Source organism: Kogia breviceps, chromosome 17 (genome assembly GCF_026419965.1).
Source record: "Kogia breviceps isolate mKogBre1 chromosome 17, mKogBre1 haplotype 1, whole genome shotgun sequence".
Classification (NCBI taxonomy): domain Eukaryota; kingdom Metazoa; phylum Chordata; class Mammalia; order Artiodactyla; family Physeteridae; genus Kogia; species Kogia breviceps.
The window spans coordinates 25,241,297-25,268,834 of NC_081326.1; the positions used below are offsets into that span (position 1 = coordinate 25,241,297).

At 37.3% G+C, this 27,538-nt stretch overlaps 1 protein-coding gene across 15 annotated transcripts in view; it reads left to right on the forward strand.

Moving 5' to 3' along the window:
- Nucleotides 1-11,613: 11,613 nt before the first annotated feature.
- The window catches only part of RALYL (RALY RNA binding protein like), an 832,931-nt gene continuing 817,006 nt past the window's right edge, over nucleotides 11,614-27,538 (forward strand). For 2 of the 15 annotated variants that reach the window (XM_067018144.1, XM_067018143.1), the window contains exons 1-2: nucleotides 11,850-12,279; nucleotides 13,024-13,119. The gene's annotated coding sequence lies outside the window, so the exon portion shown is untranslated. The other 13 variants (XM_067018142.1, XM_067018147.1, XM_067018145.1 and 10 more) reach the window with 13 other exon arrangements.

Genomic DNA, 27,538 nt, shown 5'->3' on the forward strand with positions numbered 1-27,538 from the left:
CTGTTTCAATTATCTCATGGTTCAGGGAGTTGTTGGGTTTTAAATGGATACTCCCGCTATGGGAAATGGCTGCTGTTTTTCACCATATTTTCTCTTATCATCCACAGATAATTAGTTCTGCCTGACAAAGCACATCACAAGGGACAACTCCATGGCTTTCATAAGCATCTCAGCAGTATCTTCCTTATGGCTAATTCTTCCTGAACCTGTTTAAAACTGCTTCACTCTAATTAATATTCCTCATCACTTGTCCACACTCTAAACATAGGCAGTATTAACAATATATGTAGCAGATATCTGCATGTCATCTTTTTAATGCTCTTAGATATTTGTATAGCCGGAAATTGGGGCATTAAAAAAACAAGCCTATTCCTCTGACACTTAGCATCTATACTCATATACCACCACTAGAGCCCTGAATAGATCATTAATGCATCTTAAATTCCTAAATATATTATGTCCTCCCACGCTTTACATAAACTGAGTTAACATGAAAGATAACAAATAGTCTGTCTCATTTACAGTACAGTAAGTTCCCCTACATATGAACCTTCAAGTTGTGAACTTTCAAAGTTGTGAACTTGTGTTCGCATGTCCAATAAAGTAAGGCGTGAGTGAAACTGCAGCTTGCCCTCCGTCTCCTATTGCTGACAACACTTCAGCTCTACCATCTCCCATCTCCTCTCCTCCCCCCGTCAGTAACTCTTCTTATCTGTTCACTCAATGCCAGCCCCTTTGCTCCCTTGTTTTACTTTGCTCTTTAACTTAGACTTCTGAAAATTTAGTCCCTTTGATCTCTCCAGGTATTTCCTTTGGAGACTCATCGATTCAAAGAGCTTCTCTCAAAATCCATGGCAATTACTCTCAAGGCTGAAGAAACAACTGCGAAATTTGGTTACAAAAAGCACATTTTTCTTATTATCCAGTGAGTAGTTCTTTTTGTATAGCTTGCTGTCACTTCTAGCATAGTATGTCCCCAAATTAACTTAATAAATTTTTTCAACACTAGTCCCAACACCAACTTATCCCCCTACCTTTTTTTTTTAACTATGATATCTCTGTTTTTCCAGGAAATAGGTGGCATCAGATTATCTTTTCTCTTTTCTTCTCAATTGTCCAAAATCTGGTAGTGAAACAGCACTTAAAACATTGACCAACTTAAACTGGCTTTGCCTCCTTAAATAAGTGGTTGATTAATCAAACCTTGAGTTATTTTATGGAGACCACACTGTGCATTTTCCAAACCTGGATGGCCCGGGAACCAAGAACCTTCAGTCTATAGAGCTCAGTTAGAAATGTTGCCACCAGAGCCCCCCTACAAAGAGGTCTTTCAATATGGAAAATCTGGCTTCCAGCAGCCCAAGCAGCTCGTTTACTGATTTGAGGTCACCAAACAGCTTCTGCCCTAACCCCTTATATTTTGCCCTGAACCGTGGATCCAGGAGACAGATTTGAGAGCCTTGCCGACTGTCGAAATAAAGCTCACTCTTTGGGCTTCCCTCGTGGCGCAGTAATTGAGAATCCACCTGCCAATGCAGGAGACATGGGTTTGAGACCTGGTCCGGGAATATCCTACATGCTGCGGAGCAACTAAACCTGTGCGCCACAACTACTGAGCCTGCGCTCTAGCGCCCGCGAGCTACAGCTACTGAGCTCGTGTGCCTAGAGCCTGTGCTCCGCAACAAGAGAAGCCGCCGCAATGAGAAGCCCGCACACCGCAAGGAAGAGCAGCACCAGCTCGCTGCAACTAGAGAAAAGCCCGCGCGCCGCGACGAAGACCCAACACAGCCAAAAAAAAAAAAAAAAAAAAAGCACACTCTTTCCTGGAGCCATAGTATTGGCTTCTATGTGAGTCTGGCAGTGAGCCTTTGCTCTGTAATAGTAGCAACGTAATCTCAACTCACTTCTAAACACCTCTAGAGTGACATTCTTACCACACTTGTTGGTTCCCAAACTCAGGAGCTTCCTGGATGAAATTCAAAACTCCTCCACTCCCACCCCCAGAACACTAAGGGAAAATAGAGTCCAAAGAAAGCCGAGAATTTACATGCGAGGTTTGTTTTGGGGCGGCTGCAAGACTAGTAGACTTCTGCACCTGTACATCAGAATCGTAAATGTTTATATAGAGGCTTTAATGGAGTTCAGTTCAGAACAGATTGTTCTCTCAAGGCTTCCTCCTTGAAAAGGCTTTCGATGTGTGAACAGTGGGTGGAACGTACATTACAAAGGGGGGATGGGGGTGAGAAGCCTCCAGCTTGTGGGTCACCTCGTGGTCACGTACCCTTGAAGACCTCCTCCAACTCTGGTGAGGTTTTTCTCTCAAGCATGGAGTTCTGTAGCTGTGATGTTCAGATTACACAGTTCTCACCAATGAGATATTTTTAGAATCTTTCCAGTGCTTTTCTTCATATCATTTGCTTCAGTACAAAATCACTTCTCTCCCTTGAACACTTAGCAACATTTTCCTCTCTTGACCACTCCTGCCTTCTTGAAACTCTCTTAGCTTCCATTGCATTCTGACAGTTCCTTTGCATTCTTAAATGTTGGACCTCGTTCAGAGCTGGAAGTAACACTGTCTGAGTGTAAATTCTGGCTCTGCAGAATGGTGTGTAACCATGGGTAAATCATATCACCTCTCTGTGTATCTATGCCATATGGTCATTGTAACTTTAACTGATTTTATCCATATTTATTAGCTCTGGTTAGATCACTCTCCTGAGTGCCAGGTAAATATTTCCAATTATGCAATGGAGATTTTCACTTGGATTTTTCACAGACATCTACTTCCCTTCACTCTTTATTCTCTCCTCCCTCACCTGTCCTCACCTGCCTTCTCTGTACTTCCTCCTACCTTTTAAAACTCCAGATTATCCTATAAACTCTAGCTTGGCTGTAACCATATGTAGGAGGTAAGATTAAGTGCTGGGAGAGAAGAGAACAGTGAAGGTGTAAAGAAAAATGAACCAAAGACAGAGAGATAGAAAGAGATCAAGCACAGGCAGAATTTGTAAACGGCCGTACAGCAGCAATTGGAGATCCTTCATCTAGACGAGTGCACTAGGCATAGTAACTTGCTTCTTCTATCTTTGTCTTCCCAGCATCGAGCACAGTGTAGAGAGCATTGCATGTCTGAAATAATGTTCACTTCCACGAGTGAAAGAAGCTCATGGATGAGCAAATAAATAAATGAATAAATAAATAAATGATGGTACCCATGCCTCTGAAAATTTTTGCTCCCTGGCATTTTATTAGCATCTGATCGCAAATCAGCAGCATCTACAAAAGCAATCTAGTCTTGGGTAATTACTACCAGAAATAAAAGTTTCATAATATTATTGAATGGCTATTTGGAACAAGCATCTTGCACTGTCAAAAGGATAATGATAAGTGGTCTCATTCAATAAGCACATGGACTTGGATACTTCTGGGAATGCTTTTAAGCTCAACATCCTGGCAGATCCCTAAGAACGCAGGTCTGTTCAACATCAGAGCTGTTTTTTGTTTGGGCTGCATATTGAAATAATTGTCCCTAAAAAGGTTCAGGCCCTTGTTGAACTTTTTTGTTTTTTCCCCTTGGCAGGATTCTGGATCTTCATAGAATGCGGAGCCAAATTATTCAGCACTTTTTTGAAAGCAAAAAAGTTGTACCTATATATGGGAATCACACCACTTTGGAGAAGTGGCTTGGTTCTTCACCTCAGTGAAATATACATATCAGGCCCTGGATTCTAACAGAGAATATCATTTCTGCTGCCTGAATACCTGGTATCTAAAGCATATGGATATCTATTCAGCAAGAGCCTCTATCAGCACTTTAGGCACTTGTCAAAGAATTCAACCATGATTTGACTATGATCTAGTACTTGGGAAACGCTTGCTTGAAAATCTGATATTTAAGAATGTGTAGGGAACACATTAACTGTCCATGACTCTACATTCTCAAAAACCTAACCCTGCATGGTTAGACCATAGAAAGAAAACAGAATCCTGCAGAAATGCTTTCACCAAGGTAAAAATTAATGTTAGGTCCTTAGTTTTTATAGAAGGACAATATAAAATATTTATTTGAAAATGATTCTGTATTTATTACAAGAGAATCATTACAAAGATACATGGAATAAAATTCTTTGAGATCTTAGCATTAGAATAAAGTTAATCCTTCCCGGTGAATTTGTGTATTTCCTTGATCAGTCAATGAGAACAAAGGTACAGAGAGAAATGTAATCTCTTATTAAAGAAACTGATGCCAGGTACCTGGTACATTGGTTTCTCTGCAACTTTTGAAGATATTTTGTTTTATCAAACAAAATCATGCTTTTTAAAAAATTGAAAAAGAATGAAATAGGATCAATAAACAAATATTTAATTGAATTTAAATTGAATTTTATTGTATTCATTTAATTTTAGCCTGATTTGAGAATCTTTACATATGACATGCTTTGATTCCATCTTAGTTAAATTTGACTCTTGAATAAAGAAATCTAAGTCTGAATTTTTGAATGTCTTTTATGATCCATATTGTAAGTGTTTCCTGGAGAAGAGAACTGAAGCATGCGTTTCTTTGTACATTTTCAGTCACGTTAACAAAGTTTCAGCTCTGAGATTATTCCGTCAGATTTTCCCCATTATGCATCCCCAATCTTGCTTGAATAGGTTGAAAAATAATTCTACATATTGCTGGATAACTGCAAATAGTCACATACTTTAGTGTATCAAAGGAGCATTTCTCTAACACAGAATAAATTTATTTCATAATAACGAATGAATGTCTTTATAATCATTATTTAAATTGTACATGGCTTGTAGGACATGAGTAAGGAAATTGTGTAAGTTTTAATAGTCTATCTACCTCCCTAATCTGTTTATCTACTTAAATGTTATACTTGTCAATTCATTGTCATAGCCACTGGATTTTGAGGTTGATGATGATAAAAATACATTATATATAACATTTAAATTAGCATATAATTATGAGGTATTATGTTTCAGGACTCTAATTAATGTCCTTAACCTGAATGGAAGAGATTCTAGCTTTATTGGTAACTATACTCAATTCTAGGAACATTTCATCAAACAACAGAGCAGGTTGCTGGAAGAAAAGAGATGCATTTCTTTTTGACAAAATTATATCAACCAAATCTATCCTCCTCTACAAAAAGGAATGTAACCTTAATGGGGAATTTAAATTTCCTATCTTTGTTTTCTCTTTGTAAACTTTCATTTAGTGTACTATGATATTTTGATAATGGCCTTTTCAATTAATAGTGCCTCCAGTAAATGTCTGAAGAATGTTTTTTGATGTATTCTTATAAGCTTTAAAACATGTTATATCTTTGGTTGTATAAATAACAAAAAATTACAGATTGTTTGTAAGAAAAATAAGTATAAAGTTTAAATGTTACATTTTGTCTGGAATTTATACATTTTTAAAAATCTCCTGGGCTTTGAGTACAGTTGATTTAGGGACTACTAACAACATTCTGTTTAAGTTTTTTTTATTAAAAAAAAATTAGTTACCAATTCTTCTTGAAAACAAGCAAAAAATTATGTGTATCAAAGTTTAATGAAATCTTTTTATAGTTATGTGACAATAGAAAAAAGCCCTACGTTTGATTTTCTGTAATTTGTAAAGACAAATGCATATGAAATTGGCACTCATGCAAGAACATGTGACTACTTATAATGAATGATGAGCTACTCTCCTGTGATGTGAAGCTTAACTGGAATGTTTGTGTATTTATAAGTTTGTAGTTTGAAATATTCATATTTTGCCCAGTGGCCTACTAGTAGTTCATTATACTTTTATTTGGAAAGCCTGTATTTGATCCTTGTTATTCTTTTCTCTGGAGTTTTAGATGAATAAAATAACAAATAATTTACTACCAGAAGCCAAGCAGACAAGGGCTGTGAACTTTTCAGATCTTAACATGTTTGACCTCTCTCTACACTGAGGAGGGAGATATCCATAAGCGAAAAAAGAAATCTGGGGAATACAGACATACAGATATCACATTCATAATTGACTAGTCCCTAAAATCATTTTTTTTAACCAAATGTCCACTAGCACATTAGCTAGTACCAAAGATTTCTATTAATTAAATAAAGTAAAAATCAAGGAATTAATGTATTACTATGTCCTATCCCCTCCCCACATACACACTCTGAATATGTATAGGAAGATAAAAGAGGTCCAAGTTCTGAGATGATAGAAAAAAGGGAGTAGAGAATATCAGAGGAAATTAAGAATATAAAACAGAAAAAATTATATAAAAACAACATATTGTTTCAATGAGACCAAAAAGAGAATCTGGAAAATACAGATCTATACATGCCACAAATTAGATTTAATTATTTCCTATAATCATTTTTTAACCAAACATCTATTCACTCATTTGTCAGTACATAAAATGTTCATGAGCAAATACTGATAATTTAAGTGTCCAACTCTGGAGTAAGAGGATTACAGTGTATGTTGTCACATAATTTGTCAGCATCAAATTATTTTATTATACTTATCTGGCTTGTGAAAACTCTTCATCTCGTTTCTAGAAAAATTTTGTTTTCAAATGTAAGCTTTATGTTAATAGAAATAAATAATAAATTCCATAGAAATTAAAAGTGCCTCTTATTGACAGGAGCTGGTTAATAATAACCAACAAATCTCATGCTTTCATCTCTTGAATGCTATAATCATTAAACAAACAACAAATGAATAACCCTTACCTCAAAGAAAAAAAAAGTACAGTTTAATTAAATTAATATTGATACTTAAAATCCAGATAATCTCTAAGCCACATGTTTTAAAAATTACAAGTAAACAAAGATTAAAAAATCAACAGAAGAATCATACCTATAGCTATACAAATATATCACTGTACATAAAGGAGCTACTTCATAACTCTGAATTTAAGATCTTGTGGACAGACAATAAAATGTCCATTTTTTTCTCATACATCTTCAAGATTTTTCTCTTTAGGCAAAATTATTTTTCCAATGAAATCATATGTCTTCTGTTGCCAGTCTGGGTCATAGGATAAATCAATCTCTTGATTTTTAAACACAGATGAAGGCAGCTCTTTCTGGTTTTCTCTCTCTCTCTTTTTAAAAATGTTACTTCCTCCTGTATACAGTTTTGTTAACCTCAGCAAGACTGTTTTCTGGAATTTTGAGGCAACATTTAATTTCACCATAGAAACATATTGTAAAGTCTGCAATATTTTTCTAATGTACTTTTTGTCACTTGTCTTTTAGGACTCTTCTGTGTGACCCAAATCTGTCCAGTGTTTGCACTTGTCTTACATTTCTCATGTATTTGGGGGGAGATTTTCCAGGCTCCCCACCCAATGCTCTTGGTCTCACAATTTCCCTTCCTCCCTCCTTCTCTCCACTGCCCTTGCTTCCTCTCGTCCTTTCTTTCTATTCATCCCCCTCCCTATCCCTCTTTCTCCTCTGTATTCTCCCCCCACCCCTGACCTCCACGCACTATTACTTTCTCAATTTCTTAGCTGTAGTGATAGCACTTTGTCATTAAAGTTACTTTTCCCATTGCTAGAAAAGTAATGAAAGCTCTTCTGTTCCATTTTTTTAGTCCAATGTCCCTGAGCAGAGTGATTTAGAATATCAGTTTCAATTATGAAGATTTTAAGACAGTACATATGACAAGCAACTAAAACATAGTAAGCAGTTATTAAATGGCACATATTTTCCCTTTATGAGGTTTCTCGCTTGCATTTTGTTTTGTTTTGCATAAATTCCCCTTCTTTTTTGTTCCCTTCGGGCTCCCTGTATGCTTATATTATATTAATACATAATAGAGTGTTTTAAAATTAACTTAATATTTTAAACCTTTAGTACCTTTTCAGAGGCACATTCCTGGCTCGAGGATTACCACATTTTCATCTTTAACTCTTCAAATCTAAAGAGATGTCATGGATAAATTCATAGCTTCTAAATTTAAAAACGGATATATTTTATATCCTCTTTAGAATGCATGATTGTCACACCAGTAATCAATGAATAACAACAAATGGTGCAGAACACTGAACATGTCATGTGTTGCTCTTTTTCCTCTCTGTGCCTAAAGTGTATTTATCACGAAGCTCATCAGGGCTTTCTTGTGTACACACTGTCACTTTTGCTGGAGGTCACTTTATCACAGAACTACACTCAATCTGTTTAATGCAAAATATACACATTCAAAGTAAGAATATTAACTGACACATTATTTTGTTTTAAATTAATTTTCTTAGCATATTTTATTAATTTTATATGTAAATACTTATGAATGTACATAAATCATAAGAAATTTTGATATGTATTTTTCTACACATCTGATTTTTTTGGATTCCACAAAATATGTGAAGAATAAAATATATATTAAAAATTAAATTACACAGAAATTTTGATAGTTCTTTCTGCCTTATTTTACTCATGCCATATACACTGCTACTGTTTATTTTCATATCTTCTAATCACTTTCTTTGATAATATGTATAAGTTATTTGATGAGTTTTGGTATTTGCAGTTCCTCCAATAGAAGTACTGGAAAAAGTAAAGGAAACCATTCAAACTTGAAAGAGACACATAAGTGAAATATGTTCATAGGCAGGGATTGAAAATATTATGGAAAAAAAGTAAAATTAATCAAAAAATTAAAATCAGTAAATTATGAAGAAATTATCTAACAGAACAGAAGAAAATGATTTGAGGGTATTAGATGTAAAAGTGTCCATTGAATCCATGATATTGTAGCACATAATTTCTAAGTGTATATTCATATGTAAAATATATGTATGCATATATGATTCATGTATTTCAATATTTTCTAGTGGAAAAACATTGAGATTATGTAGCATAGATTTCAACATAGATTTTCCCTTAATCATCATTATTTGTCTGTCTTATTGTAAATTTAGTATACTTTTCAGTATACTTTTCAATTATGAATCGTCCACAGCTGACTTCAGAATGGATATAAAAGGGCACAGTTCACAATTGCAACTTTGCTTTAAAGTCTCTATCATTAACTCTTGAGGATGTGACCAGGAAGATCATCACCATATTTTTGTACAGATCTTTGCTAAAGAAAAAGTTAACCCCTTCATCTCTGCTTTTGAGGAAATTTCATTTCCTTCTCCATGTGTTTTATGGAGTCAAAAAAGTGTATGAAAATATGTGTACTACCAACTTGGGAATAATATAGCCAAATCAATTCCCACAAATTTATTTTAGATCTACTTAAATGATTAGAATACCATGCATTTATTAATTGGCATCAGTAGCAGTATTTGAAAATATTTAGTATCTTTCATGTATTTTTTGGAAATACTTTATTCTAGCTCTAAAACCAGATAAAAATTTAGTTCAATTCCACCTCTAATACTAACAATGGAATGCTTGACAAATTACTTAAATCCTCTGACTTTATTTTCCTAATCTGTAAAATGAGTATAATAGAATCAATGTCATACAGCAGTAACAAGGACTAAATGAGAGGCTATGCTCAGTAAATACTAGTTCCCTTGGTCTAATTTTGTTTACTCTTGGTTTTAATATGGTGATGCAACTTAAAAGATAAAAATGGCACACTGGAAATAAAATAAATGGAATATTTTGAGCACCTTACTGTCATTACATAAGTAATGGGAAAAGGCAGGGAGGATATTGATGTCTCGCTTTTTCTTCAGCAGAACTGCATTTAACATAAAGGGGAGTCATTTTATTGAATAATAAAAGCCTGACAATCACTGTGATTGGCTGACGGCCATTACTGCAATGTAATTCTAAGCAGCTTGTTTTTCAAAGTTCTTCTTGAATAACTCTTTAAAACCCAGGCTCTGCCCAAGCTAGTTGAAGGGTTCAAAACTCATTTTTAAAGTGGAATTTCTCAATACTGCTGTAAAAAATGCATTAAACAGTATTTTCTTTTTTAAAAAATATTTGTTTATTTGGTTGTGCTGGGTCTTAATTGCGGCATGCATGTGGGATATATTTCCCTGACCAGGGATCGAACCCAGGCCCCCTTCATTGGAAACACAGTCTTATCCACTGCGCCACCAGGGAAGTCTCATGTATTTTCTTATTAAATGATTAGAATCAGATATTTTTTGACATGGGAGGAAAATTTTGGGAAATTTAGCAAACTAAGGGTTTTATGGTAGGGAAGAATTAATTCATGACTCAGAGAAGAAAAAGACCACATTTGGAGAGATCTTTTTGTTTTTTTTAAAGAAGCCCAATGTATTTTACAAGTGAAAAGCACAATATTTGATCTATACTATCCAGCTTAAAATCCTGTCATTTCTGAATGGAACTCAACAAAGCTTCCAAAATTACCAGATCCACTTTGATGCATTCATCTTTCTCAGTCAGTATTTCTAATCAGCAAATCTCACTTTAAAGTATGTATAATAAGTGGGTATAGAGTTGGCAATTCACCAAAATAAATATTTAATGATATTTTAATGGTTATTTTAGATCTCTTTTATTTAAATTGGGATTAATACTTTATTTGGTCAATGAATGCTGAACCAGAATGCTTGAGAAATATCTTTGCTGTTGAAGTCTCTATAGTGGATGTGTACTTAATTTTCAGAATTGTCCAGGCTAGATCATGTCTGGTGGAGGCATTTTATCTTAAATGTCAACACTTGGAAACATTAAGATAAAGATCAGGGGCAGAAATCTGGGAACTGCAGAACTGTGTCAATTGTTCATTCTCAAACATAGCGATGCTAATTAATTCCACACAACCCAGATTCAAAGCAGCACAGGGAAACGGTCCTGGTATTAGTATTGCACAAAAATGAAGAAAAATAGATGCGTTCAAGCTCCCAGAAAACTGATTCTTTAACAGGAAGCAACAGAAGAATCCCACTGCATCCAGCGACTGGCTGGTGGAATCTTTGTTCAAGCGATAGGCATCCTAACCAGATGCTCGGTGGAGTAATCCCTCTCTCACCCTCACCTTCACAATCCACAGCCCAGCCACCTGGGCTCTCGCGGGCTGCGCCGCCGCCTCACTCCCGGTGCACGTCTCCCCCTCTCGACCGCCAAGCGCTCACTCTCTCCCAGGGAGCACTTACACAATGGACTCACTTGTTTCCCTGGCACCTCTCCTTTGACTTCCAGCCCCAGCCCACAACTTGGGGAAGAGTCTGGCAGGAGCCTCTTGCCATGGATCAGGGATCTTCCAAGAAGAGCTTGGAAGCACGCGCGCACACGCAGACAAAACAAACAATGCCTGGTCCAAGAATGAATAAATTAACGACACCCCCGCCCCCGCCCATCGCTTTGAAACCTGAAGAAAGAAACCCCGGACCAGGTTACCTAAATGAGAGATTTTGTTTTGTCTTTCAAACTACAAACATTCCTGTCTGATGACGGCAAAAGAGATGCTGTGGGTTCTGTTGGCAATAAAGATTGACGGTGGCTTTGCCCGTGACAACGCCCCCCGTAGCGCGCTGAGCCAGGTTCCTTGAGAACCGCGAGGGGGAAGCGCAGATCTAGGGGGAGGGAATGGCAGAGGCCAAGGCAGTTTAGGAGGGATGAGAAATGGGAAATCAGGGGAGAAAATAATGACTGAGTTCAGTTGGGCTTTAATAGTGAAACTTCGGGAGAGAAAGGGACGGGATCTCTCCCCAGGTAACTACGCTGACATGAAAAATAGATGAATACACAGGGAAGTGGCAAGCAACAACAAGTTTGAGGTGAGCAGCAAGTTGTTCACTTCCTCCCAGGCGTTTGATCAGCATCCCCCGAGCTGCCCCAGAACACGCGCTCTCCATCGGAGGCGGCGGCCGCGGCAGCAGCCTCAGCAGCAGCAGCAGCAACAGCAGCAGTACAAGCGGCAGCTGCGCGCCTCCAGCCCAGCCCCGCTCGGCTCCCCCTCTCGCCGGCGCCCTGCCTGTCTTGCGTGTGCGTGTGCGTGTGCTCAGCCTCAGCGTGAGGGGCACCTGCTCGTCTGGGCTCACAGCGGAGGCAGCCTCGCCGGGAGCTGCAGCTGCTGCCGCCCCTGGTGCCGCCGCTCGCAGGCGCCGGGCTCCCCGCCGCCGCCGCCGCCGCCGCCGCCGCCTCGTCTGCTGGAGTTGGGCTCCGTGGGGCTTCCCCCTCGCAGCCTCGGTCCTTTCCGGCTGCCTGCAAGTCAGCCTGGCTGCGAGTCACGTGTCAGTGCCTGAGGCAGAGACTGAGAGAAAAAAAACGCGCTTCATTCCTTCTTCCACCGCCATACTGTATTTTATCCTAAATCTCATTTTTATTCCAACATTTTACTCCCTCTCGGTGAGTACCTTCTCAGTGGCATTCTTGTCCTATTCTTTTTTTTTTGTTCCCCCCTTTTTTTGTTTTTTTCTTTTTTTTTTCCACTTCTTTGATTACTGTTTATATTTGGGAAAGCTGGAGGAGCATGGTTTTGAGCCTTTTCCTGAATCCAAGTTTTTCTAGCATGCGATGGTTCTGTAGACAAGGCGCTGTGTCTGGGAGTCCGCGGCGACTGTGCCCGCTGGGAGCGACTCCCAAGTCCAGCAAGATATGCAACTGGTTTGAAGGAAAAAGCGATGTGAAGTATGGTGCCTATTTTTTTTTTTTCCTTTGTAAAAATAAGCATGTTTCTAACTCTTTTTTTTTTTTTTTTGGCATACTCTTTTTCTGATAAGATTTTTGTATAGGTGGGATTTTACGGCAGTGTTTACAAGTTTGTGGTTTTGCGATACGGGTACAAACCACTGAGCAAAGACATGAATTTTCTATTTTTGTGCCCTTTTTGGAAGCCGGGGAGAACAAATTCGTTTTTTTCCCTCCTGTTTTTGATACCCATTGATAACATGAAACTTTTCTTGCAGCTGGTTACTGGGATTATTTTTAAGCGAATACTTTTTTGTCCTTTAAATTAACTATGACTTTTGCACATCTGACTTTTTTTAAAAACCGAGATAATTTTATGAAAGATATCCTGATATCTATATCTATATTATCCTTTCTTCCTCCCCCTCCCCTCCCCGTAAATCAATTTTCAAATGATGGCAGTGGAAGGTTTTTCTGGAAAAAAAAAAAATGAAGTGCGGTTTGGTTTCCTTGTCAACGGAGGATGAAGTGAACAGCTGAGCAGCTCGCAGAGAGCAGGTACTTGGTCCCCTTGGAGGCGTTTCCCGGGTTTGCAATGGCAACACTGGTCCTGGCAAAGAAATCTCTGTGAGTGTATGTGCGTGTGTGTGTTGTGTGATTGTGCGCGTGTGTGCGCGCTCGCGGCTCCGGGCAGTGTCCGAGCCCGGGGTGGGGAAAGCCGTGCCGGGAGCTAGGGGAAGCCAAAGTCAGTCCCTGGCCTCGGGCTGGTTTTTGGATGTGCGCAAAATACCGTCCCTACCTCGGCTGCGCCCAGGTCGTCTCCGCAGCGGGCGGCGTCTTGCGCCCCGGGTGTCGCCGGCCGGGGATACGGCAGCCGGCGGGCCCTGTAAGTTCTCCGAGGGCCACTTGCAGAGCAGGAGGGGCGAGGGTCGAGGATGCGGCTCGGGCCGGACGGGGCGGCCCCTACGTGCGCCCGGGAGACTGGGGGAGAGAAGCGGCAGGGGAGGCATCTTCCGAAGGGGCTGGCTTCTAGCCACGGGGCCCGGGAGCTCGAGACCTTTCCAGATCCCTGAGGATGGCAGCAGCCCCCGCAAGCTCAACTCCCGCTCCTCCTGTTTGCATTGAGTAAACAACGCAGTAGGTCTTTCCCAGCCTGTTTTGCTGGTTCCGAAGGGTTTGGCTTTTTAGCGGTGCCGTCTTTGGATTTTTTCTTTCCCTGTTGTGTTGCTTTGGTTTTAAGTGCCTGGCGCCTTCCAGGGTGGGGGGAGATAGTTACTTTCTGTGATGGTCAGTTGGGTTTAATGTTGAGGACGAAACTGTTAGTTTCCATGAATGAGACTACACCCATAAGGTTGAGTGTTAAAGGGTCGATGTGTTTTCCCTCTTTTTAACCACTTCATGGTGGTTTCAAAGGTTTTTTTCCCCTGAGAACCGGCCACAGGACAGGACTAGGGGTTGGTGATGGTGGTAATAGATTTCGGTGTGTCGATAGCATTGCACAGTACTCAGTGCTGAATGTATTCCATGGAGTTTATGATATTTTATGATTGTCCTGTTACGTTTCCGGTGTAATCTGGTACTACTTTTTGGAGATATACCACAGTTGGTAATAAAAAGCCTCTTCTGTATTTAACACAGTGACAGAATCTGCTGGAAAACTTGTTGGCCAAATAAATGTTGTGTTGTCTAGAGGCCATTATTTAAATGATTTGATTCTGAAGCTTTGTATAATTTGGATTCTGTTAAAATAAATATAAGGCAAGTGAAATAACTTTTACTTCTCAGATTAAGTTTTCTTCTAGGTTATAAAAGTAGGCATAAAAACTAAATCCAATATTCAAAAGGGCCCATAACAAACATGTTAATAACATACACTATGGATTTTCAAGCAAATATTTAAGTCTGCAAGCTCAGTTGGTGGAATGAAGTTTTATGCCTGTAGTTCTTTAATTTTTTTGGTGAAAGAGGAGTGCAAGTGATCATTTATCTGCAGAAGACTAAAATTTATTGCAATATTTAGAAAGCTATATATTTCTAAATTCACAATGCACTCTCTCTTTTCAGAGGTCTTTGGAAGTAGCAGTGTGAGTTACTTTTGTACCCAGGGTAGCTTTTCTCTGTTTAGAAAGTCCTGTTGCATGTATACACCAGACTTGATATCCCGAAGGGCATAGTTCAAAGATTTGACACAAATATTATGTAATACAGCTGTAAATTTTGATTTTATTGCTGTAGTGAGCACTCTACTAAAATGCAGTCTTTCATATGGTTTAAACAGCCAGCAAAAACATTTAAAAAGCCCCTTGCCACATTCTGTGTTTTTTAAATCATTTTTATCATAATAATGTATGTAAGTAGATATGCTCATTTATTTAAAAATGCAAGACAATGCATGTGTATAATATTTCTTTGTAGGGTGTATGCACTGTAAGTCATTTAGTTCTTTTAGAAGAGAGAGACAGTGAGTGAGAAAGAAAAACTTGAGTAATAATACCAGAATTTTCATTAAGAGGATCACTTGCTTCCCTAAGATGGAGGTAGTTGTGTCTTAAGATTGGTGCAGAATGTAGACGGTAATGTGTGAGGTTTCCAAATGAGATTAAAACCATAATGGGGTAGAAGAAGATGTTCATAGGATTTCAAGTGGGAATAGATATTTAATTGTGCAAATATTCTGTAAATAAAGATCATGCTAAGAACCTTTAGTCACATTAGGTTTTCATTAAATATTGATTGTCCATTATATTACATACTTATGTTAAATTTCTATTACATTGAAATTTTGAAATTTCCTCCTCCATGAATTATATTGGGAATTCCACAACTCTTTAAAAGAACTGGTCACCTGATCTGTGAGTGTTTTGGTTTAAATCTTTGAATGTGGTATCCTAGAGTCAGCACCGCCTACTGGTTTCTCATGGAAAAATAATATTGTTCTTAAATTCAGTAAGTAACCCACCCTGATTCTGATGAACTTAATCATGCAAACTACTTTTTACTGCTTACTGAGAGGAAATAAAAAATGTTTCGCTGGGAGAGAGGGTTTGGGGTGAAGGTAGAGGATGAGGGAAAGAAGACACGTAAGATTAAATTGGCTTCTGGACCACTAACTGACCTTAAGTATTTTATTAACTGAATGCAACAAAGAAATAGTCCCAAATTTTAGAACACCTGCTGAATTTGCTAGAACGTTTCTGGGGATGCCAAAATTTGGACATTTTGAAAAATCCTGTATTACTGAATTAACTTTACATTTTCTGTCCCAGTCTTGAACATTGTAGAGAAAAAAAACCCTACCTGGAGTTCTGTCTTGAGTGTGTGGTCTGTCCAAGAATTTTTAAATGAAGAAATTCTAATCATAAAAAGTAAACAATTAATTATTTCTCATTTTTATCCTTACATGATTATAAGCAAGCAAGTAACACAGTGATTTTTTTCTTAGTGTGCATCAAGCAGCCACACTGTGTTTAGATATAAGGGGGAAAAGTTTCAAACACGTATTTATAAAGGCACTCTTAATTACAAAAGATATATTGCCTTTTTAAAAAAAGATAGTCGGTTTATTTTCTCTAATTTTTATGAAAAGCTAGTGGTAAAAAGAGCTACCAAATTTGTGCAAACCAATGATGCTATCAGAATGTGAAAATAATGGAATAGAAAAAGAATGCACATACATTTGATATACAAAAAAATTATATTTTCCTCGTTAGAAAAATCGCATGCTATATGGATAATTGTTTCTTAACTAAAACAGTCATTTTTTTAAAGCAGCTAGCAAGAAGTGTGTAGAAAAGCTCCTATATCTGTTACATTCTTGAAAGCATTTGACTAGAGTAAACGCTTTGCTTACTGTTTACAGATATTGTAAGCACTAATTATACAGTGCATCAAATCGAATAAAACTCTACACTGGAAGTAGAAGAGAAGTGAAGTGGGTATTTAGAATTGTTTGCATGCTAAAAAAGAAATTGAAAATATTTTACTTACAATTTAATTAATTTATTCTCCTCTCTGACTTTTCAAAATTTAGTTTTAAATGATGATTAGCTGTGACTTTAAAAAAATATAGCTATTTTCTTCACTTCTTTTATCACATTGCCATTAAGAAAATTCTATTTTGTGTACGAAAAACTGAGGTAATGTTGAAATGTATTCTTCAGGTTGTTTATGGAGCTCCGGAAAGAAATTAAAAACTAATTAATAAAATTCCTTACTGGTCTGAAGTTGTTATTATTTTCTAATTGTTTCATTATTATTATCATTTGCTGCTTCTAGTGGCATGCATAAATACCTTTAAAATCCTATTTTCATAATTCGGTATGACGTTTTAATAAACTTCGGTAATTGACAGTGGCAAACAAACTTTCACATTAGTGACAATGAGGGCAATTAGTTTTACTACATAATGATTTTGAGAACAATAATTATTAAATAAAATTTAAGTAATAGTTTGATTTCTGAATGTACCAAAAACTAGTTACATATTTAGCAAGTCTTACATAAATGTCTGTCATCACTCTTCTTTTTATTATTAAGTTTTGACATGTAGAATATATATGTATAACCCAGCTATTGCCAACTTTTAGTAGTTTTGCTTTTTCCTGTAGCTCTTTAGATTTTCAAGAAAATACTGGGGAATTTTTTTGTTGTTTTGTTAGACTCTTGTTAAATCGCAAACTTACATTGTGGAAAATTGATTTTGTGCTTTTCTAATTCTCCCATAAAATTAAAGGTTTTTAATTTATGTATGATGCAGTTATTCTGGGACTGCATTCTAGAAAATATAGAGGTGTTGGTTTCCTTTTTCTTTCCATTCCTAGGCATAGAGAGGGCAGTGGGAGAACTTCAGTTAGTGTTTAGGATAAATGTCTTCTGGACTGTCCTTGGAGACTCCGCAGCTGGGGTCAGGACTGCAAGATTTATTTCTTGGGCCGTGTATAAATCTAAATGGAGAGGTGAATTATAGTGGAGATCATTGGAACGTTATCCTGCTTTTCTGAAAGATGCAATGGAATGCCTCAATATGCACCTTCATACTAAAGAAAAACTAGAGATTTTACTTGCATCACTATGTTTCATAAAATTACAAATGAATCACCCATCTATCTATCTGTCTATTTTTTTTCTTGCTTAGAATAATGTAGTTGAATATTTTGTTTAAACTTCAGCAGTGGAAATTAATGGCATTTGTACCTAATCCATGTATTTAGAGAAAATATTTATACACATCTTGGTAGCCATATGCTAAATTATAACAGGAGCAACATATTTTTGAGTCAGTTTGGAAACTTAACAGGCTGGAGTAGGGAAAGGCTACTTTTTCATTAAATCAAGAAGAGAGGGAAAGAAAAGTAGGACTACATTTATTGATGTGTCAGATGAATGCACTTCGATATGTCCTTCCCCTCCATGAGTGATACCATCATTTTTATATTTTTGGGGAAACAAACTTGGAGAGATATGTAATTTGCTCAAGGCTCCATAGGTAGTAGAGGGACAAATGATAGGAATGTCTGAACTGACACCATGTGTCTTTCCCTCTGTACAGGGATGCTCCATTTGTAGAGATGAAATGTTGTTTGTTTCCTTTTATCTAGCATAAAACAACTGCTATATATGTATTCTTGGCACATTATTTAAAATGACTGTATTTTGGTAAGTTTTTACTACTGAGTGCTGCGGCCAGAAATAACATAAAATGATACCATTTACACAGAGACTCTTTACTGGTGCTGAAAGGGCCTTCAAGTGACCATGCCATCACACAGCTCTCCAGGACCATAGGATTTTATGAACAGACCCAATACGTGGACATTTGTGAGAAGCCACTCATGCTCTGTGGTCAGGACAGAATAGATGGTTCTGTGTCTACAGTGGCTTTGGCGAGGTTGTGGGAAAAGCACTGCACAAATATTTAGTACCAAATGCAGTCTCTACTCTTGAAGCTTCTGCATTGTGATGTGGAAGGTTATTCTTCTGTAAAGGAAAACTGAACAGCCAATTCTTTCATAACACAGTAAATCTATAAATATGGGTGTCTCTTCTGTCTACCAACATCTCACTATCAACCTCATCTCCACTTCAGAATTTCACTGTTACACATATTTATATGTGACATTTTTCAAGCTCATTTTATGTTTGTTAAAAACATAAAACACATATAACTACAAGATGTTATTTAAGGATGCTGTTTTTAATTGCCTCTTCAGATGTGTGAAAAAGGATTTTATTATTAAATAGTTTCCTTGGAACTTGAAAATAATATTTTTCAGTAAAGAATGGGAAACATAAACTATTGTAGAGGCAGTGTGAATGAATGTGATGCAATGGATTTCAAAGACGATGATCAATCTACAAGTCCGTAAAATCAGTGAATTTGGAGGCCGAGGTGGAGGGACTATCAAATACTGCTTTTGAGTTTTGGAATCTGGATATCTTGAAAACCAGGAGTATAAAACAAAACAGGAGAAAATAAAAATATCTAGAAGAGGGCCCGGTTTGGTTGGGGGTGGGAGAATGGTTCAGTTTTGGACATATCACTAACATGAAGTTCTAATATTAACCTGGATAAAATGACCGACATGCAATTGAAATTCAGATCTAGAGCTGGAAAGCACACTGAAAACTAGAAAAAGATGTTACAAAATTACCTACATTAAAACTTTAGGGGCTTCCCTGGTGGCGCAGTGGTTGAGAATCCGCCTGCCGATGTGGGGGGACGTGGGTTCGTGCCCCGGTCTGGGAAGATCTCACATGCCGCGGAGCGGCTGGGCCCGTGAGCCATGGCCGCTGAGCCTGTGCGTCCGGAGCCTGTGCTCCGCAACGGGAGAAGCCACAACAGTGAGAGGCCCGTGTACCGCAAAAAAACAAAAAACAAAAAAACTTTAGGAGGCAGACATTTGGTAAACACCTGCATTTTTCTGAGTGGATGTAAAGGGATCTGGTTAAAGGTAGAGAAAGAGAAAAAGGAGGATAGCCACTGAAGCTTAGGATGAGTGTGTGTGTGTGTGTGTGTGTGTGTGTGTGTAGAGATAGGAGTGTTGTTCAGTAAGGCTGATGCTGTATAGGCTTGAAGGAAGGTGAGACCTGATAAAAAGGTCCTTGAATCTGTGATTAAAATCTATTAATTTTAAGAAGAAACTAAATGAATGAGACATATTGACTTAAATAAGTGAAAAAACATTCCAAGATTCTGGATATGGTGTGACAGCATCATAAAGAGATCAGTTCTCAAGATTGTATGTGTCACATTCTTGTGTGTGTGTGTGTGTGTGTGTGTGTACATGCATTTGAGCATGTAACATGACTAAATAGGAAGACCAGTAAGAAGTTTTTCTGGAACTAGGTAAATTGATTTTAAATTAAATATAGAAGAAATAAAAAAAGCAAGACTAGCTAGGGTAACTCAGAAAAAGAAGGGCAAAGGGGGCTAAGCTATCAGATATTAAAATATACTGTACATATTTTAAAAATAGATTTACTAGCTCTGTCTCCTTACTTCCAAGCAATATTTCTTCGGCAGCAATGAGCACATCTAGTGCACAAATCATGGTTTCTAAATACCATTTCCCACTCAAGGGGACCAAACTTTCTGGAGAATTTGTTGATTCTAAGTCCGGACAAAAAAAGTATAAGATGAACCTGAGCTCTCTCATTGTGCCAGGAAGTGAGGAAACGACCCCAGAAAAATTAGGTTGTATAAACCTTATTTGTAAACTGTAACTGTAAATAGGAACTAGCTTGAAGGGCCTCCCAGTTGCCAAATTCAGATAAATTTGAATATCAGTGGTTGTTGGTTCCCAGTGTCAGGTGAAATTAGAAACTGGCCCCTGTACAGGGAGGGCAAAGAGAGACTGTAGAAAGAGGCAGACTACTCCAACTTGGTAGGTGGCAGTTTTAATAATCAGGACAATTTATGTACAAGGCTTATCTTAGGCGGCTGCAAGGCAAATCGATTTCTGCATCCACCCACCAGGATCTTAAAAGTTTATTCAGATTTCCCCCACTCTCTGAAAGTGGAGCATTGCCGTGAAACCTTTTGTAAGCCGAAATGGTGTAAAGAGAAGAAGCAATTACCCTAGGACACATCTTGCTAACAGATGCACAAAATAAATCAAGATAAAGCACAGATGCTCACAAACGCAATTAAAGGTATGGGGGCTTGCTGCTGAGATGCTGAGTGTAATTCCTGGGGAGGGAACTTGGCGGTGCCACTCTCAATGCTCTGGTGTGTGCTTCCTCTATGAGTCTCGATGCAAAATAACGAATGCTGTTTTCGCTTCTTGATTTTATTCGTAAAACGAAAATCCTCTTTGGATTTCTTTCAGTTAGTGAAAATGGGTACTAATGCAGGTCTTTAGTAAATGTGAAGTGGGGGAATCCCTGTATAGAAGGCTTGATGGGGTTCAGTCACGTATCCAGTCCAGATGTTCTCAGCAACACATTGCTTTCTCAAGACTGAGTCCTGGAAGTGCCTAAATATACATTCCAAGTGTTAGTGTAAGAGGGTCTGGAGACCCCTCCTCCCATGGCCCTCGGTTGTTGGTAAGGATGCAAAGAAGAATTTGAGGTCTTAACTGTTGCAAGAGAGTTTGTTGAAGATATGGAGAGAACAGAGAGAAGAACACCTCAAGAGAGAGGCGGGCCAGGCCAAGGAAGGCAGTGGCCCGGGAGGGCTGGGGTTATAGAGTTTTTAAGGCAAGGTTGTTGATTGACAGCCTTGATTGACAGCTGCAGGTTATATAACAAGAGGCTCTGCTGTGCGTGTCCTTCCCATAATTCAGTCTTTTATAATCAGATGTATGTATTCGTAGAATATTTATGAACATTTAATGAACCTAATGGCCGCCAAAGTTTATCTATGGACATTATAGCATGAGGTGTGCGCATGGGCCAGAGTGCGGAAGGACCCTCCAGTCGGCCAGTGGGGGATTTTTCTGGTCCCCTGACTGTTTTGGAGTACTGATGGGGGCATGTTTGGGGCCGGGTTGGCAGATTGTTTGGCAGCATTAGGCGGCTGTTGGACGTTCACCCGACTGCACCGCCTCTTGTTGCTCAGGGCTAACTTCCTAAACTAACACAAGGACAGGGGAGGGGGTAGGAAGCCTCTGATTGTTCGGGTCCTACTCTAGGGTCAACCAGTGGTCACATCCTCTCAGTGACCTCCTCCAACAATAGTGACTGTAACAGACTGTAAAACATTGAATAAAGCCCATGAGTCCATCCTAACACTCTAAATTAAAAAAATTAATAAAAGAAATCGATTCTGAAAAATAATATAAATTGAAATAAGTGGTTGGCCTGCTTATTAGGAGAAACTCTTGTTAGCTGATGAAGGACAGCTCTTCTTTACAAAATATGTAAGTAAGTGTAACAAATGCTAGAATTAACTGTTTGTAATTTGCATTGAAATAAATGATTCAAGCAAGAATCAACAGGTGCTAAAACAATTAGTTACAAATATTTTGGGGAATAACGTGTTCTCCTTGTGCTCAATGATTCTTAATTGCATCTGGCATTTACCTTAAATATCTGAGTGATCAAACCCGGTTCACTAATAGCCTGAGGCCATGAGCCTCTTGATGGATGCAGTATGAAGTCTTCAGTGCCATTTGTGAAATATTGTTGCCAGAATGTTTTAAGCTGAATCTGAAACCTATTTAGGCTTAACTTCTAATTTACAGAAAAATACAGGGAAAGTGGAAGCTGTTGAACTGAACCATGAGGAAATAATCATACAAATTCACAGGGTTTAGTATTTTTCATGAAGATACCAGACATGTGGCCTAGTCTCTTCAAAAGACATTATCACTGTGGGGAGACTTTTCTAGATTAAGAGACTAAAAACAACCAAATGCAGTGTTTGGAGCTTTATTTGATCTTAGTTTTTTTAAAAAAAGGTTGGTAGAATTGGGAAAATTTGCACATGGGCTAGCTTATAAGTGATATTAGGAGATGCATGCTGAATTAGTTAGGGGTAAATGCCATGATATTTGCAACCTAATTTCATATAAGTCCATGGTAAAGTGTGTTTGTGTAAATCAAATCATTTGTTAATAATTTTTGAATCCAGGGAGTGATTATTCAGATTTTATTGTATTATTCTTTCAAATTATCTGTTTGTTTGAATATTTTCAGTAAAAGTGTTGAAAAGTCTGTTAGTTATCATTGAGAAAAAATGTGCATATTAGGGTTAAATACAAGCAGAAATCCAGCTGTCCACATTTAAGGTCACATGGGCTCTTTGAAGATATGAAGACAAGAAGTAAGTTCAGTTAAATGTTAATTGTAGAAATGAAATATTATTCAAGGGAGTAATATTATTGGAGGAGGGATGTATTTTTAAGCCATAATAAAAGAACTATGGATGTATATTTACTTTTTTCAGTATGGAACCCCCTTAGCAAGAAGAGATAGAGGTATTGGGGGAGGAAAGTAATTTTCAGGAGCAAGTTTCAGAATGTTCTAAGAAGGTTGGTATGATCAGTAGTAGCACAAGAGGCTGGTCACATCTTAGAAGAGGAAGGGAATTTTATCAGTTTGTTAGTTAACTAAATTCATTATTTATTCAGCCCTGTACTGGAGGATGAGGACTCAGTGGTAAGTAAGACTAGTTAAGGACCCTGCCTGCAGGGAGTTTGCCATCCAATGATTAGTTTTCTCAGGTAAACTTAAGGTGGTAGGTTGAGATTAACTAGCATAGGGATAGGAATTTAGCAGAGAATATGCAAGAGGTCTATACAAAGAGTCTACAGCCATAGGAGGAAGTTGGCAAAATTAACCATCTGTTTTCACTAGTTGACACAATTGCATCACTCTCTCTAGCAAGGCAACATGTAATTTGAATGGGTCAGCAAACAACTGAGTTTTCCTTGATTAGGAGATTAGCAAGGCACGTATAACGTAAAGCAAAGAGCTGGGCTTTCTAGATGTAGTAGGTATTTTATTGCAGACTGACCATAAATCTGGGCTGGGGAAGGAGGCAAGGGCAGCTACAGAAGATGAATAGACTTAAGAACAGAGAAGATTTGGGAGCCTGAAGGTCAAAATGAAAAGTAATAGTAGGTTCACTGTTTTTAATAGGATGAGAGAGGTGCAAGGATGGATGGTTTTGATCAGAGGAGAATATTGTATTTCCAGATTTTGAAAGTGGAGCACAGTCAAATGATGACACTTTTCAGAGTTTGGGAAGGCATGCAGCTAACTGAGACAGTTGCTGCTGATGTTGAGAAGTTGAAAGTGTTGTTAGGAGAAGCTGAGTGTTGAAGGGGTCACTTTTAACATCTTTTAAAAATTCATAAGGGGATGACAGGGAAAAAAGTGAAAAGGAAAACTTTGAAACGTGATAAAGGTGCCAATGACATTCTTGGAAGTTTATGATCAACTGATGCCATAAAGGATTTTTTTTTCTTTTGTGACTACTGGGATTTTACTCCTTTCTTTTGGAACATTATGAAAGCTGTAGATATATATAGTATGTGTGTGTGTGTGTGTGTGTGTGTGTGTGTGTCTTTATCTTGTTTGTGTTTGATTAGAATTATTAGGTAATATAGAAATAAATTCTGCAATGATACTGCAACCCAAAATTGAGTGTTATAAGAACATAACTGATCAAAACCAAAAATATAGGATATTACAGTTCAGTACTTTCTAAATAGAGCAGTAAATGACTCATATTTAAAAGAACATTATAGAGTATCTGTTATATATTTTGTAGTTCAGTTCAAATCAGACGTCATATTTTTTTTTTTTTTTAATCAGACGTCCAATTAGCAGGTAAATAGACAGTAGCTTTTGCAACTGCCATTTCGGTTGCTGCAACTGCTACTGCTGCATTCCATTTATAGATCATCTCTCCTGGATCAGACTGATTGCTAAATGCTTAGTCATGTTGTGCCTCATCTTTGTAACACCCTGAAGGAATTTATTATTATCCTAGATAGTAATATCAGGAGGAAATTGAGGATCAGACAACTGACTTGTCAAATGTCCCACTGCTGTCAAATGGCTGAGTAAAGACTTGAACCCAAGACTTTTTGGCTCCACAACTTGAGTTACACCACCGTGCCTTATTTAAAAGGTGGAGAAAAAGGGATAATTTGATGTGTACATCAATAGGTCAGTGACATTTGTGTAACAAAATAGACACACTCACAACAGCTCCCTATGTACAGAAGATTTAAAAACACACAGTGCTTTCAGTTGGAACTGTGCTGTTGCTATATATGTTCCAGTTCTTGTTTTCTCAGAGTCTTCCGTAGTGTTTCTGCTCTGGGCATAATTGGTGAGATTTTGAACACTTGTTCATTCATTCAGCCAATATTTGTTGGGAATCTACCAAATCTAAGTCACTGTGTTTTAGGAGATTTAAAGAAGTTTAAAAACAAGACCAGACATTGGGCCTACCCTCATGAACTGACCATCTACTTGGGGAAGGAAATGGTACATATGAAAAGTGGCAATGCATGAAGTTATCAGAATTAAACAAAGTAGCAGTGATTACTTATGGTTATTTAGGTCATTAAGACACTTGAAAATTTTGGAATGCAATGCTTCTCCCTCTTCTCCAATGACTTGGCAAGATCCTCGGGTTGGGAGATTTGACAGTACTCTCTTGAGATTGTTATCCAAAGTCAGGGACATATGGGAGCGTACAGGGGAAATGTGTAGCAGGAAAAGTGCCAAGGAAGAGGACAAAAGCAACAAAAAGATTTAGAGAGGGTTATCTGGAAAGAAAAATTGGGTGATGACAAGAATGATAGATTTTTGAGGAGAAAAAGAGGCAAGCAGAAAATTAATATGTGTGTGACTTTGTATTCATGCACATTTTATGCCCTAAAATAGAATCCATTGTTTGGCAAAATTAATTTTGTTTTGGAATATGTTCAGATTATTTAATATTTCAAATAAAAATATCGGAAACTTAAATATTATAAAAACTATAAAATGAGTTCAGAAATATCTATGCTTATTGCTCTTCCAGATGGACAATATTGTTTTATTAATAATTTAGATTAGTGAACCAATAAAATAAGAGAATATTTTGTTGCATTTAATTTCTGAACCCATACCATCATGTTTGCAGTCTTTTAATTTCAGAATCACTAGATCTTCCTTTCCTGTTCCAGACCTCTCTCCTGATATTGTTGCAGTTCTAGAAAGGAAAAATGAAGAAGAAAAAAGAAAGGATAGGAGAGGGAGGAGGGGAGATAGAGGAAGAGGCCAGCTAACAGCAGTGACAAGACATTCTCCAGATCAGCACTGTCCAGGGAAAATATAATGCAAGCCACGAAAGCAGGCCACCATACATAATTTTACATTTTTTAAAAGACATTAAGAAAGTAAAAATGTACCAATGAAACTAATTTTCATAATATGTTTTATGTAACTCAGCTGATCAAAAATTATCATTTCAACATGTAGTCAATATACAATTATTTTTTAAGTAGTCTACCTTTCTTTGTACTAAGTTTTTGAAATCCAGTTTGTGTTTTACATTTATAGCACAGAACTAGCCAAGGTTAAAGTGTGGAAGGGCCACATGCATGAGGGGCTACCCCATAGGATAACACAGATGTAGAGAGGTCAGAAGATCTCAGGACTATGTCATGTATTTAAATTTTTTTTGGCATCTTGCTCCTTACCAGAGACTAGTCAAGATATATATTAAAATACTCTCTGATTGTCTCAATTTTAGTTTTCACATTTTATTAAGAATCTGAACTGAAATTCATTCAGGTTCATTTTTGCTAAAAAGTGATCTAAAAATACGGTCATTTGGCAAAGAATATTAATATTTATCCAGTAAGTATTTCTTGAAAAATTGCTTTTTAATTATTTTATGTGTCATGAGGTATGACATCATGTAGGAGAATGGAGCTTTCAGTTTAGAAGGGGTAGATGGTGACAAATTCCGTAAGTGTAAAATAAAGATCAGGGTTAAAATGGTGTCTTATTTTATATTAAATGAGAGTATTAATTTCCATATGTAATTCCACTCACAAAATAGGACTCATAATACAGTGAATAAAGTCAAACCACTTTTTGTTGACTCTATGTAGAATGAATCATTAATTAAAACACTTCAAGTTTATAGACTGTTAAGCAATTTGTGTAGTCTCCAAGATTTAAAGTGGTTTAGTATTTTGGGTTAAAATCACCAAGAACTTGGTGGGGAAATATGAGCATTGGATTTTGATTTATTGTCTCTCATTATTTGCTTGTTTCAGAGTGAAGCATATATCCATATTACAGGTCTTTCAAGGTGTGTGCTTGTTTGAGTGAGGGGGGATATGACTGTGTGTGAGGGGGTGAGGAAGGGATTATTTGATGATTATTAACATCTTTACATAATGGTATTAGGTATATAGTTGCCATGTGGAATCACATTAGGGGAGTAGTTCTCATTATTTTTTGCCTATTTATTGGATACCATGTCTCTTTATCTCTAAAAGATGACTGACATTATTAAATTTATATAAATTTTACTATGAGATAGGTTTCCTGTTTTCGATAATCATAAAAGGAATTGGAAATACTCAAAACATCTTAATGCCAGATTTGGGGTTCTGAGTTTTTGATTGAATGTGCCATGGCTTTGATTCAGATATATAACAACAGAATTAATTAATTTCAAAATATTAATGAATCAGTGATACTATTTTTCCCTTTATGCCAAAACTACTATTGTGAAACTTAGTATGTTTACTTATCTAGTGAGCATTATTTGTCTATCTATCAGATCTTCAATTAGGAGAGTATTCCTTAGTTCCTTTTGCACTTTGGTAAATGAGAAGCAGTTTAATATATCTGGCAGGTACTGAAATTCCATAATCTCAGGTTAAGTTTATAACATACCTGGGAGAAAAGATAGCTTTGGATTTGTTACAAGAAAATAAGCTGTTTGGTCTTATAAGTTCCTTTAATATTAGGAGCAAGAAGTTTGATGTAGAATATTATTCATTCTCAAAATTCAAAT